The sequence below is a fragment of the Myotis daubentonii genome, chromosome 15, assembly GCF_963259705.1.
Source record: "Myotis daubentonii chromosome 15, mMyoDau2.1, whole genome shotgun sequence".
NCBI lineage: Eukaryota > Metazoa > Chordata > Mammalia > Chiroptera > Vespertilionidae > Myotis > Myotis daubentonii.
The window spans coordinates 48,163,713-48,177,879 of NC_081854.1; the positions used below are offsets into that span (position 1 = coordinate 48,163,713).

At 49.3% G+C, this 14,167-nt stretch overlaps 1 protein-coding gene across 1 annotated transcript in view; it reads left to right on the forward strand.

Annotated features, from left to right (window-relative positions):
- Positions 1-14,167, forward strand: part of CDH11 (cadherin 11) — a 128,517-nt gene that overhangs the window by 41,729 nt on the left and 72,621 nt on the right. Inside the window, exon 2 of the mRNA XM_059667864.1 lies at positions 7,421-7,545. The gene's annotated coding sequence lies outside the window, so the exon portion shown is untranslated. The remainder of the gene's footprint in view (positions 1-7,420; positions 7,546-14,167) is intronic.

Genomic DNA, 14,167 nt, shown 5'->3' on the forward strand with positions numbered 1-14,167 from the left:
TCTCCCCGCAACCAGAACATCCTCTCAGGGATGGTGAAACCTGGCCATGTCTACACTTTGCCCTGAGAGCTGAAGGGAGGCCTTCAGCACCTGCAATGTCTTCGTTGGCATAGGTTGAGCACGTGACATTGTAGATTCCTGTGGAGAACTGGAGGGGGACAGGCTCCCAGGTCTTCTAGCTCCTTGTCCCCCGAGGTCCTCAGGATCCCGTTGATGGGAGGCGGGCTGCTGTCAGCGGGGGCCTTATTGCTTCAACCACAGAGTTCTACAGACTGGAACAGGAAAGACTATTGACCATCGCATGGACCCCAACACCCATTGTCACACTGATTTCATAAGTTGCTGGATTTGAATGCAGTTTAGTATTTCCAGAGATGAGTGTCCAACATGTGAAGAGTGTGTTTGTGTGTGTGTGTGTGTGTGTGTGTGTGTGTATGGTCAAAGGTCTTTGCTGCACTTCATTTCCTTTGGTGGTGCTTCACTAGTGATCTCTCTCTCTCTCTCTCTCTCTCTCTCTCTCTCTCTCTCTCTCATCTCTCTCTCTCCTCCCTATCTCTCTCTGTCTATAGTTTGCAGCCTGGTAAAGTGATGTCATCCTTAGCCATTTTTTAAAAAAAATCACTGGACTACTTCCCTCAATTAGCGTCCCAATTTATGTCTGGAAAAGGCAGTGGAGAATAGCTGTTGGGTGAACTGCTGTAGATTCCAGCTGCTGTGTCCAGCTCCTGGCTTCACTGCTTACTGGCTCTCACTCACCCTTCCTGTGCTGCAGGTGCCTAATTATGACATAAATAAAGTCACGCTGCCTGACACAGGACTGTTAGAAGACCACATTCTGTATGACAGGGACGTACTTAGCCCAGGACCGGACACTCTGCTGACTCGCACTGTTAGCGATCGCGTTTGCCCGTTTGAAAGAACACCTCGTTCCTGGAGGTACAGAGGAGCCGAAAGAGTTGGCATCATGTGTCCACGGCTGATGTCATGCCCACACACCCTCAAAGGTGATGCAATGCTTCACTTGGCATCTGAAGGATTTGGGAAAGACCGGCCATGCTTTTTCAGACTCAGTATTTGCACAAACACCTGCCAGTCACAAAGTACCTTTAGTCTCCCCAGCCTTGTTATAGTAGTCAACTGTTTGCAAAGCGATAGCCTGTTTACTGATTTTAACTAATTCAGAAAACAAACCCAATGGCTTGCCCTTGCTTCGATCAAGAAAGAATCATTTGGGCCAAATCAGTACCTCATTACAGTCCTTAAAAAGTTACCAGTTATACGGTTATAAAATGACAGATTTTACATTGGTCATCTGACATCAAGTAGATAAAAAAGCAAAGATTTCAGTGTTTTAAAATGTGAAAACATACAGCTTTGTGGTGGTTCTGTTTAACTATTACTATTCATCTAATGCTCCAATGAGCCGAGCCCTGCAGAGAGCTAGCAGTGTCCGGGCCCAGACCAGAGAAACAGTAGAAGATGTGATTTCTGTCTTGAAGGAGCCCAGATTCCTTGGGTGCCGCATGGGGAGGGGCACAGCTCTACCGGGGGCGAGGAGACGAATAGGTAAAATAAAATGAACTGCAGAAGAGGAGTGAATGTTCTCGAGTGCATGTGAGTGTGTGTGTCCTGCTTGCTCTGTCTACCCCAGGAATTCTTTCTAAGACTTTACCAATGGACCGCATGGATGTCTCTGAAACAACCCTGAAGCTTGGTTATACTATTTTGTTCCCTCGCCACCTAACCACCTTTTTAATTAAAATTTCTGGCATTTTAGGGCCAAGATAAAATATACTCTCTTGGAGAAAGACTTATTTTCCTTCTACTTTAAGCGTCCTCAGGCTCTGGTAACAATATAAACAGACTCCATGCATTTCTGTGACTTTTCCAGTGAATGTGCTTAGATTCCCCCTTAATCTGATGTTTTATCCCTTTCTTATTCAGGAGAGAAATCATCTTGGCAGAGTGGGGAAGGCAGGGCCTGCGGGGCAAGGGAAATCTAGATCTGAATTCCCATTCTGCCGCTAATGAGCTTTGTTATCTTGGCAAGTTCTTTGACTTCGCTGAGGTTTAATTCCCTTCTCTTCTCCGAGGTGGGGAACGGAATAAAACAAGCCCCATCCAGAGCTGCTGGGAAGACTAATTTAAATAAAGAGTGTATGTAGAAGCACCAAGGCGATGTTTATCGGTGGTACGTAGTAGGTGGCAAATAAAACCTCGGCCTCCGGTTTTGCAATTGCTCTTCTGTTCAAGGGGAGAAAGCGAAACTCCGTCGTTTGGGCGAGAAACAGTGATAAAAAGCAGAGTAGCAGGAGGTTTGCTCAGATGCTAGATCACTGCTTGTTTATTCGTTTCCCAAAGTTATTACAAAGGCCGTGAATATTTATTTAGTTCTGCTCCCAATAGCTCTTCTAATAGGGAATTATTTGGGTACAACGAAAGACATTTGTAAATGTGGCTGATAAGACTGGCACCGGACAAGGAGTGTGTTGTTGGTCACAGGAATTCTATTGCCCCCGGCTTCAGTTGTCAAGTGCCCGGGGAGCCCAGAATTTATGGTGGCGGCACAATGGGCCTTTCAGGGCCCAGCGAAAGGGCTGTGAGATCCCGCTCCCCGGCTTTTCAGGGCTTCTAATCTTTTGATCGGGCCCGGACAATGCCGGATTCAGCTGCTGCCTGAGCCTCCGGACTGTCCATTGGCCGTCAGGTATTGTGCGGTAATTACCATGGTGACAATGAGCCCGTCCTTTGGTGCTTTGCAAAACGGCAGAGGTTGTCATTCCGTATTAGGTGCCTCTAAAGGCATGGCTTACTTAGCAAAACGACCAAAGAGAAATACAGATCATCGTGTTGCGAGTTTGATTTAAAGGGCCACTGTGTCAAATCCATTTGGAGCCCAGAAGCTCTGCATGGATGTGGTAGTGACAGTGGGGCATTGGGCATCACCCTGCACAGACAGGGAGGAGCTGGCCTTGGAGGGTTTGTAGGGAGGTGTGAGCGATGGGCAGTGGGCAGCCCTTAACATGCTAGCGGGAGCACAGATCTACAGATCGGAGCTGAGCTGGTAAACTTCAAGACTCAGCTTCCTCATCGGAAACAGGAATGGTGTGGGAAATACTATGCATTGATAGTCATTATATGATTCCATATTAATATATGCAAATATATGAATATTAGTTCTATATAAATGCTTATCCATCTGCTATAGGGTTTTGTGAGTATCAAATATACAATAAACGTTAAAACTAATGTTTTCAGCATGCCCAATGGGAAAAAGCACAATCTATACATTTTCATCATCACAGCTACTGATTACTGAGGGCCTTGTCTGGATGAGGTATTGCGTGTATCATCACTATTCCTCACAATAATCCTGCAAAACAGTTATTATCCCCAGTTTGTAGTGAGGAAACTGAGGCCCCCAGGATTCTTGCATGGCCAAAGTGAAACTGCTTAGAAGAGGCAAAGCATGGAATCGAAGTCCTGTTCCCTCACGTTCAACAGCCTACTGCTTCCCCCATTAAAAGAAATTATAATCTACAAATCAGTCTTACAAAATATGCTTCGCCATATGGTTCTGGAACTTTGGTGAAAACAGGAAAGAAAAACCATGCAGTGGTGCTTATTTACTGGGTTCACTCATTCCCTTTGACGACATCGGCAACGTGCGACACTCACAGAAGGATGGCCCCGTCTGCTGGGCCCGGGGTCTGCTGCCCACATGCTGCCCGGCTCCTGCCTGCAGAGTGAGGAAAACACTGCGACTCCAGAAAACAAGGCTGTATTTATCAACAGCAGAGATGTGTATGCCATAGCTTGACTTCTTTGCTTAATAAGTTTCCAAAATTGGATATTTCAGTCGTTTACTTAATAGTAACATATCTATCTATCTATCTATCTATCTATCTATCTATCTATCTATCTATATAAAAGGCTAATATGCAAAGTGTCCCCTCGGGAGTTGGACCGTGAGACTGGGAGTTCGACTGCTCGGTATGACATGTGCTGACCACCAGGGGGCGGCGCAGAACATGGCAGGCGACCAGCGGCAGCAGTGGGGCCCTGAGGGAGTGAGGGAAGGAGGAGGCGGGGAGGTGGGGAACCTGATTGGCCCTGACCAGGTCTAGGGACCCTACCCATGCATGAATTTTGTGCACCAGGCCTCTAGTTGAATGATAATTTCAATTAACTCCATACAAACATCCCTGAGATCCCCTGCTGTGTGGTTATACCCCAAATTAGGAATTGTCTGTGGACACATCCCAGAGGAACAGGTGTGAGTTACCCTGGGTCTCCTGGGTGGTTCTTACAGCTGGCGGGAAGGGAGGGGACTTGGTAGTGACTAAGTCCAGCTGTGCCGCTCCCTTGCTCTATGCACTCGGGCTTACCACTTAGCCTCAGTTTCTTCATCTGTGAAATGGAGCTGTCACTGTCTCCGTGGGCTCCCCAGCTCCCATCAGGGTCAATTCTTTCCTTCTTCACCCCTCACCCACTGTCATCCCTGTCCCAGCATCGTGCACACCGTTAGTGGCCTGAGGATCCTGAACCATGCGAGGGGTGGGGACTGTTTTAATCCAGTTCACATATACTTCAGCCCTGCGTTTGACAAGCCTTCTACAGGATCCGAACTCAGAAAAAGGAATCTGCCGCAATCACGCCTTCATCCTCCCCTGAGTTTTCTCCTTGATTTCTGTGTTTGCCAAGTATTGCCTTCATCTCAGTTACACCCTTGGTTTCATGGTGTTCCTTCTCCTGATTTCTCAATCTCTGAAATATATGGCATGTGCTGTCTGTGCCTCTAAGAATCTCAGTGCTGTGGGCGGTGCACACAGGATGTGAGGCACTGAGAGGGCTGTGGCCTGCACTTAAGAGGGCCCACAGGCACGCGGGACCTGGCCAATGAAGGGGAGAGTCCTCCGAGAAGGTTGGGGTGCATGCAGTGATGCGGGGTTGTATTTTTCTGGCTCAGAAGGGAATACATGACTCCAGGTCTCGGGGAGTCCTGAGATGTGGGGAGAGGAGGGAAAATGAACATTCCAACCAGCAATGCCTATTTAGGAAGAGGTGTGCAGGCTGCCCACCCAGTGAGTCCTTTCTCCCCATCAATTCTACTAAAAGCACAAAAAGCACTTCGGTTTCTTATGCTCGTTTTTTCCCTTTTGCCTGGAAACATGGAGTCGTGCACCAACATGTCCCACAGAATCCACAGCTCCTCTTCCTTCCGTGTTTTTGGCGATCGGAGCTCATAGACAAGCCACCATCTATTTTTGCTTTCCTCCCAGACCTCTTAAGCATCTTTGCAGGCTTTGGGTGAAAGGAGTTTTATGGGAAACATTTTGCAGGGGGGAAAGAATGCAGGGAGAAGTGGGAGTTCAATTCATTTTTATAGACCTGAGACGTAAACGTTTAAAAATACACTGGCTACAGGTACGGCTGTATTATTAACTGTCTGGGGAAGTTAAACAGAGGAAAGGCAGCTGTGAGGGCTGCAGGGCTGAATTCTGGTTGGCTGGTGCTGGCCGTCCACCTTGGGCCCGAGTCTTACCCCTCGGAGCGGAGCAAGGAGATGGGTTTTGTGGTACCCGGAGTGGTTATGTGTATTTAAAGAGAACACAGCAGGGAAGCCGTGGCAAATGTCTGTTCCATTTCTGTTTATGGTGTTTTAGTTATTTATTTCTGAGCAACATACAAAATGCTTATGGGAACAACTCACGATCTCTTGTAGTTGAGTGAACTCATCGGGATGGTTCGTGTCAGGGTCTCTCACGCTGTGCAGTCAGATGGCTAGAGACACAGGAAGGTCTGACTAGGTTGGGGGTCCAAGGCAGCGTCTTCGCTCACCATCTGGCACCTCAGCTTGGATGCCGGGACCAGTAGGGATGCCTGGGCATCTCTATCGGTGCAGCTTCTCCCCACGGCTGGCTGGAGCTCGCTCCCAGCACGGAGGTCTAGAGTACTCAGACTTCTGCCCTGGCAGCTGACGTCTCCCAGGGTGAGTTTCCCAGGAGCACCGGACAGGCTACAAGGGAAACTATGACTCAGCTTCTGAAACCATGTTGTGTCCCTTTGGCCAGGTTTCACTGGCTACCCAGGGGCGGCTCGGATTCACCTGAGAGGCGCCACAGGAGTGCATGAGGATCTGGGGACGGGGCGCACTGGGATGGAGGCATTTTTGGAGAATGGCTACAACATGGGACATGACTGCAAAGGAGGGTCCTTCCTCGTTAGTTCTGTGCTGTATGAACTGCCCTGTGTGGCTTCTTCTCCATGACTCTGTGCATCTGGACATAATCTCAGTGCTACTCGGTCCTGGGCATCCTGGGGTTAGCACACAGTAGGGCAGTTTTATTGTTCTTGCCTCAGTCACTGAACCAAGGTGTTATGAACACATTTTGGACTTCATTCACCTCAGCCCTTCATCAAGAAGGGTTTTTTGCTTGTTGCTGCTGTTGTTGTCGTTATTGTTCTGGAGAAGGTCTTGTATGTGAGGAGCTGTTAGGTGGAAACAAGGAAAAGTGGATTTGGGGGAAAAGTGTAATAAATGAAGTCAAAGTAAGAAGCTGTTCAAGCCCTTCATGCAGGCCAAGTTGGTTCCAGAAGGTAGACGCTCTAGAGGTTCAAGGACGTTCAAGAAATCCTTTGTGCTTGTTAGATTGGGGAAGCTATGCCAGCCAGCGCTCCCCCCCCCCCCCCCATGGTTCAGTGCCTTCATTTTCAAAGACGAGAGCTGTTCAGACACTCCATATTCTGCTGTTCATTCACTCAACAAATATACATTGAACAGCTGCTTTGGGTTGGAAACGTGGTAGACACAGAGGGAGATATGAAGATGAATCAGACCAAAATCTAGACAGAACACACCCGCACAGACTCCAGAGTGAGGGGTAGTGCGGGGAGGGCGTGGGGATGTAGTCTCGATAAAGAATTGCAGCTGTCAGCTCGCACAGCCACGACATCTCCTGACGTCGCTGCCACCATTGTCATGCTTTGCCCTTGAGCCTACCATTCCACGAGGATCTGGCAGCAGCAGAAACACACTTCTCACTTTAGCAGGGAAGGTTACCTGCTTTGGATTCCAATGATATGCGGGTGCTAGCAGAAACTGGCTCTGAGAGACTTTCTATCCCCCCTCCCGGCCTATGGCGCATATTGTAAGAAGTTGGATGTACAGCGGCTTTTATTGTTGTAATTCAAATGCACATATGGCTAAACACACCATCCTACGGTACCTGTAGAGTCTCAGCCCATGTCACCCACTTTGCACACAACTGTGATGATTTGTTTACATCCCTCACTCCACACCTGGACTGTTATCTTCTAAGAGAAAAGTCTGTCTTATTGTGCACCTGTGTCTCCTAGTATACCACTTTATTGGTGTCACCTCTAGGTTACTAACTATCCATTCACTTTTTTTTTGCAGAAATTATTGTATTTCCGGCTAAGTGGCCCTGTGACGATCATTCCCGTTGCCATCTGCTGAGGGACCAATCAGATGGGTGGAGTGTGTTACAGAAATTGGCAGCAAGTATCCAATGGGTGAAGAAGGTAAGAGAGACCGATGTTACTGAGTGATTGGAACGTTGCAATGGGTGTGGAGGCGGGGAGGGTGCCTACCAGGTTCTCTCCTTAAGCCTGTCTCAGTTTGAACCTTCACCAAATCCAAAATAGAACCGGAGATGGAGCAGCCCTACTTTCTTGGACTTTCAGGAATGTGATTATTGCCTGTTGTTACTGGGTTCTCTTTGCTGAACACCTACCGTGTGCCCATACAAGGATGGTACTTTTTGGACTATAGGAGGTTCAGAGGAGAAGAAGGAACTAGAGGGGATTATAATTCTTTAGCAGGGACTCAGCTGGGTAGACTAAGATGACTAGCCAAGTTACTATTTCCCCCTTTCCTTCTGTTGAAAAGAATTCTCTTTTTTAAATGTATTTGTATTGATTTAAGAGAGGAAGCAAAAGGGAGAGAGAGATAGAAACATCAATTGGCTGCCTCCTGCACACCCCCCATTGGGGATGGAGCCCGCAACTCGGGCATGTGCCCTGACCGGGAATCCATCCTTGACCTCCTGGTTCATAGATCAATGCTCAGCTACTGAGCCACACCGGCTGGGCAAGAGAATTCTTTAGAAATGAACCAGGTGGCTTACATCCAAAAAGGAAGAGAGACTGCTAGCAGGCTGAAGCCATTAGACCTGCAAAGACGGAATGCTAGACGTAAGCCAGGAGGCCCAGCCCTGCCATTCCCTGTCTGTGCGCCCTTAGGTGAATGAGCGCTTTCCGCGGCCATGATGGGAGGTGGGGGGAAGGGGGGAGGTTGGACTAGGCTCTCCACCAGTTCTTATATTGTAGGGTTCTCTGAATCCATTTCCCGCCTCCTGCTGCTTGGTGGTAATGCGCTATTGTTATGGAATGGCCAAGTGCCCAGAGAGAAAGTTAAGAAGAATTAGTGACACCAGTGTGACTCCACCCGTTCGGGTTCCGTCCACCCTAATGTCTTTCCACATGGGCGTCCCACCTTAAATGCAGATTCAAACAACAAATTGTGAGTTCCTCCTCTACACCGTCACGGTGTCCTGTGTGCCGCATTTCAGAATTCACCCAGATAAGAGCCGTGAAAGGAAACCCCACCTGCCTCGAAATCCCTTACCTCCGACAGCAATTTCTTCCTCTTGGTTTCTTTTGATTCTGCTCTCTGGTGATCTCTGAAGCATTCTGACTGCTCTCCGTGCCCACTACCACCATTCGCATACACACCAAACCCTCTTTCTCGCAGATACTGCCGTCGTCACCCAACAGATCGTTCGCCTCCAAGGTTACTGCTCCCTCGTCAGCTCCAGGGAGACCCGTCTTCCGTGTGCGACAGACTGTGTCCCTAAGCCCAGATAGTATGTCATTTCCCCACTTAATCCCTTTCCACGATAGAGTCTGGACACCTGACCAAGCTTCTAGGACCCTGCAAGGAAGGGTCCCCGTTTGCTGTCCAGACTCGTCCCTCAGACACTCTGCACACCAATCCCTCACTGTACACATCCGCCCTCGGATCTGCCACATGGCACAACCATCATTTCTCCAAAACCACACCCTCTCATTTTATATCTCACTCACTTTATATCTTAGCCTAGACCTCACTGTCTCAAAGGAGTTCTCTCTGATCCCCAAGCCTGAGCTATGGGTGTCTAATAGACAACGCGCCCGTCAGTCAGAGATGACACTGTTTACGGCGATGTCCACATGGGCTTGTACTTGTCTATTTAGTTGTCTGTCTTCCCAACTGGACCAGGTGGCTGTTGAGGGCGGAACTTATTTCGGGACCACCATTTTTCCCAGTTGCATGCCCTGTATCACACCCCATATAGGCTCTCAGTGAATATTTATTAAACACCTGGATAGAGACTTTATACTCTGCATACAAAGCAAGGAAGGGGGACTAACGTTGCCACAGAGGAAAAGTCACAGTCATGGCAGCGAGTAGGTATTAAGTGCTTACTGTATGCCAGGCACCTATGGTCTTTAAAGGTAACACCTCCCACAATCCTTGTAAAAGCCTCATGTGGCAGGTACTATTAATAGCCACAATTTCATAAATGAGGAAGCTGAGTTTTAGAGAAGATGAGTAACTTGCCTCTGGCCACATTTTTTTTTTTTTAACTGTAGAAGTTTTTATTCTTGGGAAGGTGTTTTACAGTCACATTATACTGTAGGCCTGTTTGGGGACAGAGTTCAATGTGGAGGTTCTCCCCGCCCCACACCCTGCAGGTCTTCCTCCCGTGCTCTGGTCGGGGTGTGGGCTGCGAATAAACGAATGAATGAACATGCTCCGTGGGAAGCAGAGCTGCAGGCCCTGGACATGCGCCCGTGGGACGGGGAAGCTGTGTGCTGCCCCCTCGTGCATTAGCATATTCTGCCCTCATTTGCCCCCAGCCCCCAGCAGAGGAGAGGCACCCTCCTGTGGCTGTGCCTGCCAAGGGGGAGCATCTCCGTCCTGCCCAGTCAGAGGGGTCTCTGGGCCCCTCAGCCCTTTCAGTTCCTCCGCAGGACACGAGGCTGGCATTTCCCATTTCTCGGGATAATAGGGACAATTAGCAGGCGGCAGCAATGAAAGCGAGTCAGAAGTTAAATGGAAAGTGCTTGAATGTAATTTCTCTTCTAGGAAATCTGCTCTATTTATTTTCCACTTAGAAATGAAAAACCGCCTATTTTGAAGGGTTCTGTGCAGCTTTCATTTCCCGGAGAGGAAGGTAAACCGTCCTAATGCTTTGTAGGACCGTTAAAGAAACGCAAAACAATGAAAAACAAAGCAGGAAACCACAGCCCGGTACGGACGGAATGGCCTTTTGGTCTTTCAGGATAAGGTTCTGATTTCACAGAGAGGGATTTTATTTGCCTGGAAGGAGGAGAGGACTTGTTTGTGATCATGCTGTAAGGTTTGGGAGAGAAACAAAACAAAACTAACCAAAGACTTGGGCTCAAGACTCTGATCCTTGGTCCCCAGTCAGTTTATGATGCTCATGTTGTGTGAGCAGGTGCCTGTGCCGGGCCATGTTCATGGTCAGGGCTGAAGAAGTGGTTTGCCTTTCCCAGAGAAACTTACAGTCAATTCACTTTGTATAAACCACTCAAAATCCAAGTAAGAAGGGAGAGAGAGAGATGCGGGGGGAGGGAGAGAGAGAAAGAAAATACTTTCTTTTTCAATAGATATTTTAGAGAGAGGAAGGGAGAAGGAGAGAGATAGAAACATCAATGATGAGAGAGAATCATTATTCGGCTGCCTCCTGCATACCCCACACTGGGGATCAGGCCCGCAACCCGGGCATGTGCCCTGATCGGGAATCGAACCTGTGACCTCTTGGTGCATGGGATGATGCTCAACCACTGAGCCATGCCAGCTGGGCAAGACTTTGAACAAATGGTGCTGAAGTGCTTGAGGCTTACGGGACAGCTCGCTCTCTGGCTGATTCCAGGGCAATCTTCACTGGAGCTTCCGTTCCTGGCACTTTTCTTCCTCAGGCACCTCCTCGGAGCAGGGAGGACTGACCTGAGCAGCTACAGGACAGGGCCCCTCATACCTGCTGTCTTGCTGGGCTTTCCATAGGGCAGGGGGCACAGATTTGAATGCCAGGAAGTGAAAAGTGGCTGTCCTCATGCTCATGGAAAGCATACACACGTGGAGACCCTCCTGAGTGAGAATCCGCAGGGGCTGCTGGTCACAAGTGACCAATTATCTTTCATTTGCATGAAAGTCAGAGCCCAAGAGCCGCCAGGGGCCGGCTCACCTGCGTTGCCGCTGACAGTCGGGAATGCTGGCAGCCTGCCTCCTCAGCCCGGTGCCCGCTGGGTCTGTCTGTGCACGCATGTTTCCTATTTTGGGATGTGGGCCACTGTGGAGAAAGAGGCCGAGGATCTGTCTGCCGCTGTTGTCACCAGAATCACAAACAGACACGCAGCTCACGGCCTGACTGCCTGGCAGACCTTCGGTGGGTCCAATGTGACTGTGGCTGCTGCCGTCAGCTCAGGAACGGTGACAGGAAGCTCTCGCGTGCCAGGCGGTGGGAATATAATACCTTTGCCTAGATCAGCACCTGAGGAAAACCTTCCAAGAACCAGAGTGTGGTTCTCTGATCCCACTTTATTCACCTGACGATGGACAAAATGCAGAGACCCCTCCTGATAGTCACAGTGAGGGCTGATGCTTAATGAGCGAGCCCATGTGCCAGGCACCACGCTCCCTATTTCACACGCGTGACCTTGTTGCATGTCCCCGGGACTCTGCGCAGTAAGGGCAGCCATCGTACGCTTTCATAGATGGAGACCCGGAGGTTCTCAGAGGTTAATCACAACTTGCTAAAGGCCACATGATTACCAGTGGGCCGAGCCAAGGTCTCCTCCGTTCCTAAGCACTAGCTCTTCCAGCTCTTTTGATCCTGCCTTCGGTCTTCACCAGGTCGGAGGGCAGCTATAGGACAGTCCTTCTGGGTGGCCGTGCCCTGGATCCCCTCTGGAGTTAGAGGAGTCCTGGCGCCTGCCGGCTAGTGCGCAGGATGCCGCTGGATGTGGACACCGAGGGAGAGGAGGTGCATGGGAGAGGAAAGCGGAACTCGGGGGGTGTTCACGCATCACATCTCTTGAGAACCATTCCTTTTTCAGCCCTTGGACTAGGTACTGGGGCTACAACAAGGAGCCAAATGCCCAAGCATCTGGGAATACAGCAGTGAAACGTAAAGTTATGCCTTCAAAGAGCCCCCTTCTTATGACCAGCCAGCAGAGCCAGGCCAGCAGAGAAATAACCACAGCAGAGGCACAGGGTTTCCTCTGAACAGCTTCCAGGGGCCGCAGGAGCACAGAGGGGCTGACTCTGGTAGAGGAAATCAGGGTCAGCTTCAGGGAGGAGGTGACCTTTGGCTTTACATATGGAGCATGAATAGGAGTTTTACTAGGAGACCTGGGAGGATTTTTCAGGCAAAAGAACAGTATAAAAGTTCTTGAGCCAGTGTTTGTCCTGACTAGGTGGTTTGTTTGTTTTCATTTTTCCTAGTATTATCTTCAAATAGATACGATACCTAAATAGGTGGAGATAGTTTACAATTCAAAAGGTGAAAAAAAGTGTTGCAGAGAATGAAGTCTCCTTCATTCCCTAGTATCTAGTCCAGCGGTTTTCAACCACGGTGCCATGGCAGGCACACTGGTGTACCCCAAGAATTTTTAAAACATGCAATACCTGGCTGTTTAGTTAGGGGCACAGACCTCTTTTCCCTGACACTGTCAAATAAAAAAAAAAAATGACAACAGCCAACACAACAATAGCCATCTCGTGTGGATCAATCAAAATTATATCTTTTTTTTTTTTTTTTAGTCAGAATGACAAAAATGTATTTTTTGGTGTGCTGCAGAATTTTAGCAATTAGTTTATGTGTGCCACAAGATGCAAAAGGTTGAACAACGCCGATCTAGTCCGTGAATTTCCTTCTCAGAGGCAACTACTATTTGTCGTTTTGTATGTGACCCTCCAGAGATGCTCTAGAGGGGCAGTGACAACCGCACATCCCTAGAGTCCCTTCCAACCCATCCATGCGTGTGAATGGTACCCAGCTGTGAACACTGCTGCACACAGGGTCCTATGCTTTGCTGTTAACAAGAAAACGTAATTTCCCCCTTGTTTGTTTTGTTTGCTCTCTTTTGACTTTAAACCAAAGAACTTGTATGCACATACGCATCACCCATGGACACGGACAGTAGTGTGGGGAAGGCCTGGGAGCCAGGGCGGGGAGGGGGGACAGGGACGGGGTAGAAGGGTGGCCAATGGGTAAAAAAAGGGAACATCTGTAATACTTTCAGTACGAAAGATAAATTTTGAAAAATGCAAATGGGATACTGAAAGCAATACAGAATGATTCTCAACCTCTCTAGAGTCACTGTTGCATGTTCCGTGCCACATGCAACAGTGTGTGTGACTTCAGTCCCTAACCTAGGCATGGCTTGGCCGTCAGTTCCCCGCACCTGGCTGAGCGTCCTCTCCCCTGCACTGACCTGGGGAGATAGCCCGGGTGTTCTGGACACAGAACGTGTTCCTGTCTGTGACGGTCTCCCTGAGATGCCAGAGCAGCAAACTCACACCCTGGACAGGGTTGGCAGGGGCAGTTTGTATCCACCCCGTGCTCACCCCGTGCCTGTCTCTAGGCGCTCGCTCAGTGAGATGCTGGTGTCCTGGGTGAAGCCAGCGGCTCCCTGCACCTGCCCTCGGGGCCCAGTGGTCCTGGGTAGGAACAGACCTTCCTATTGAAATGTAATCGCTTCCTTTCTGACAGCCGGCCATGGAGATTGTGTGACTCCTCTGTTCTGTTGTCAGAGTCCACGGGCAGCTCAAAGGCTGGTGTAGGGTTCCCTTTTCTAAAGATCAAAGCGGCCGAGCAGGGCTGCCTCATGGGCGCACTTCCTCCGCGCGTTACCTGGCGAGGAGCTGTTTGTGGTCTGCGCGAGAGGGGCTTTGAACACTGACAGGCAGGAAGTAACCCAAGAAGACCGTGTGGATACGATTTTCCAGCCATTGCCTCTGGGCCCACAAGGATGGTTTTCACTCATTCATTCCCGCATCCAATACTCCCGAGAGCCTGGGGGGCACTCTCCTGTGCTCCGTGCCAAGCCACGTGCATGCTCTCTGGAGGAAGCC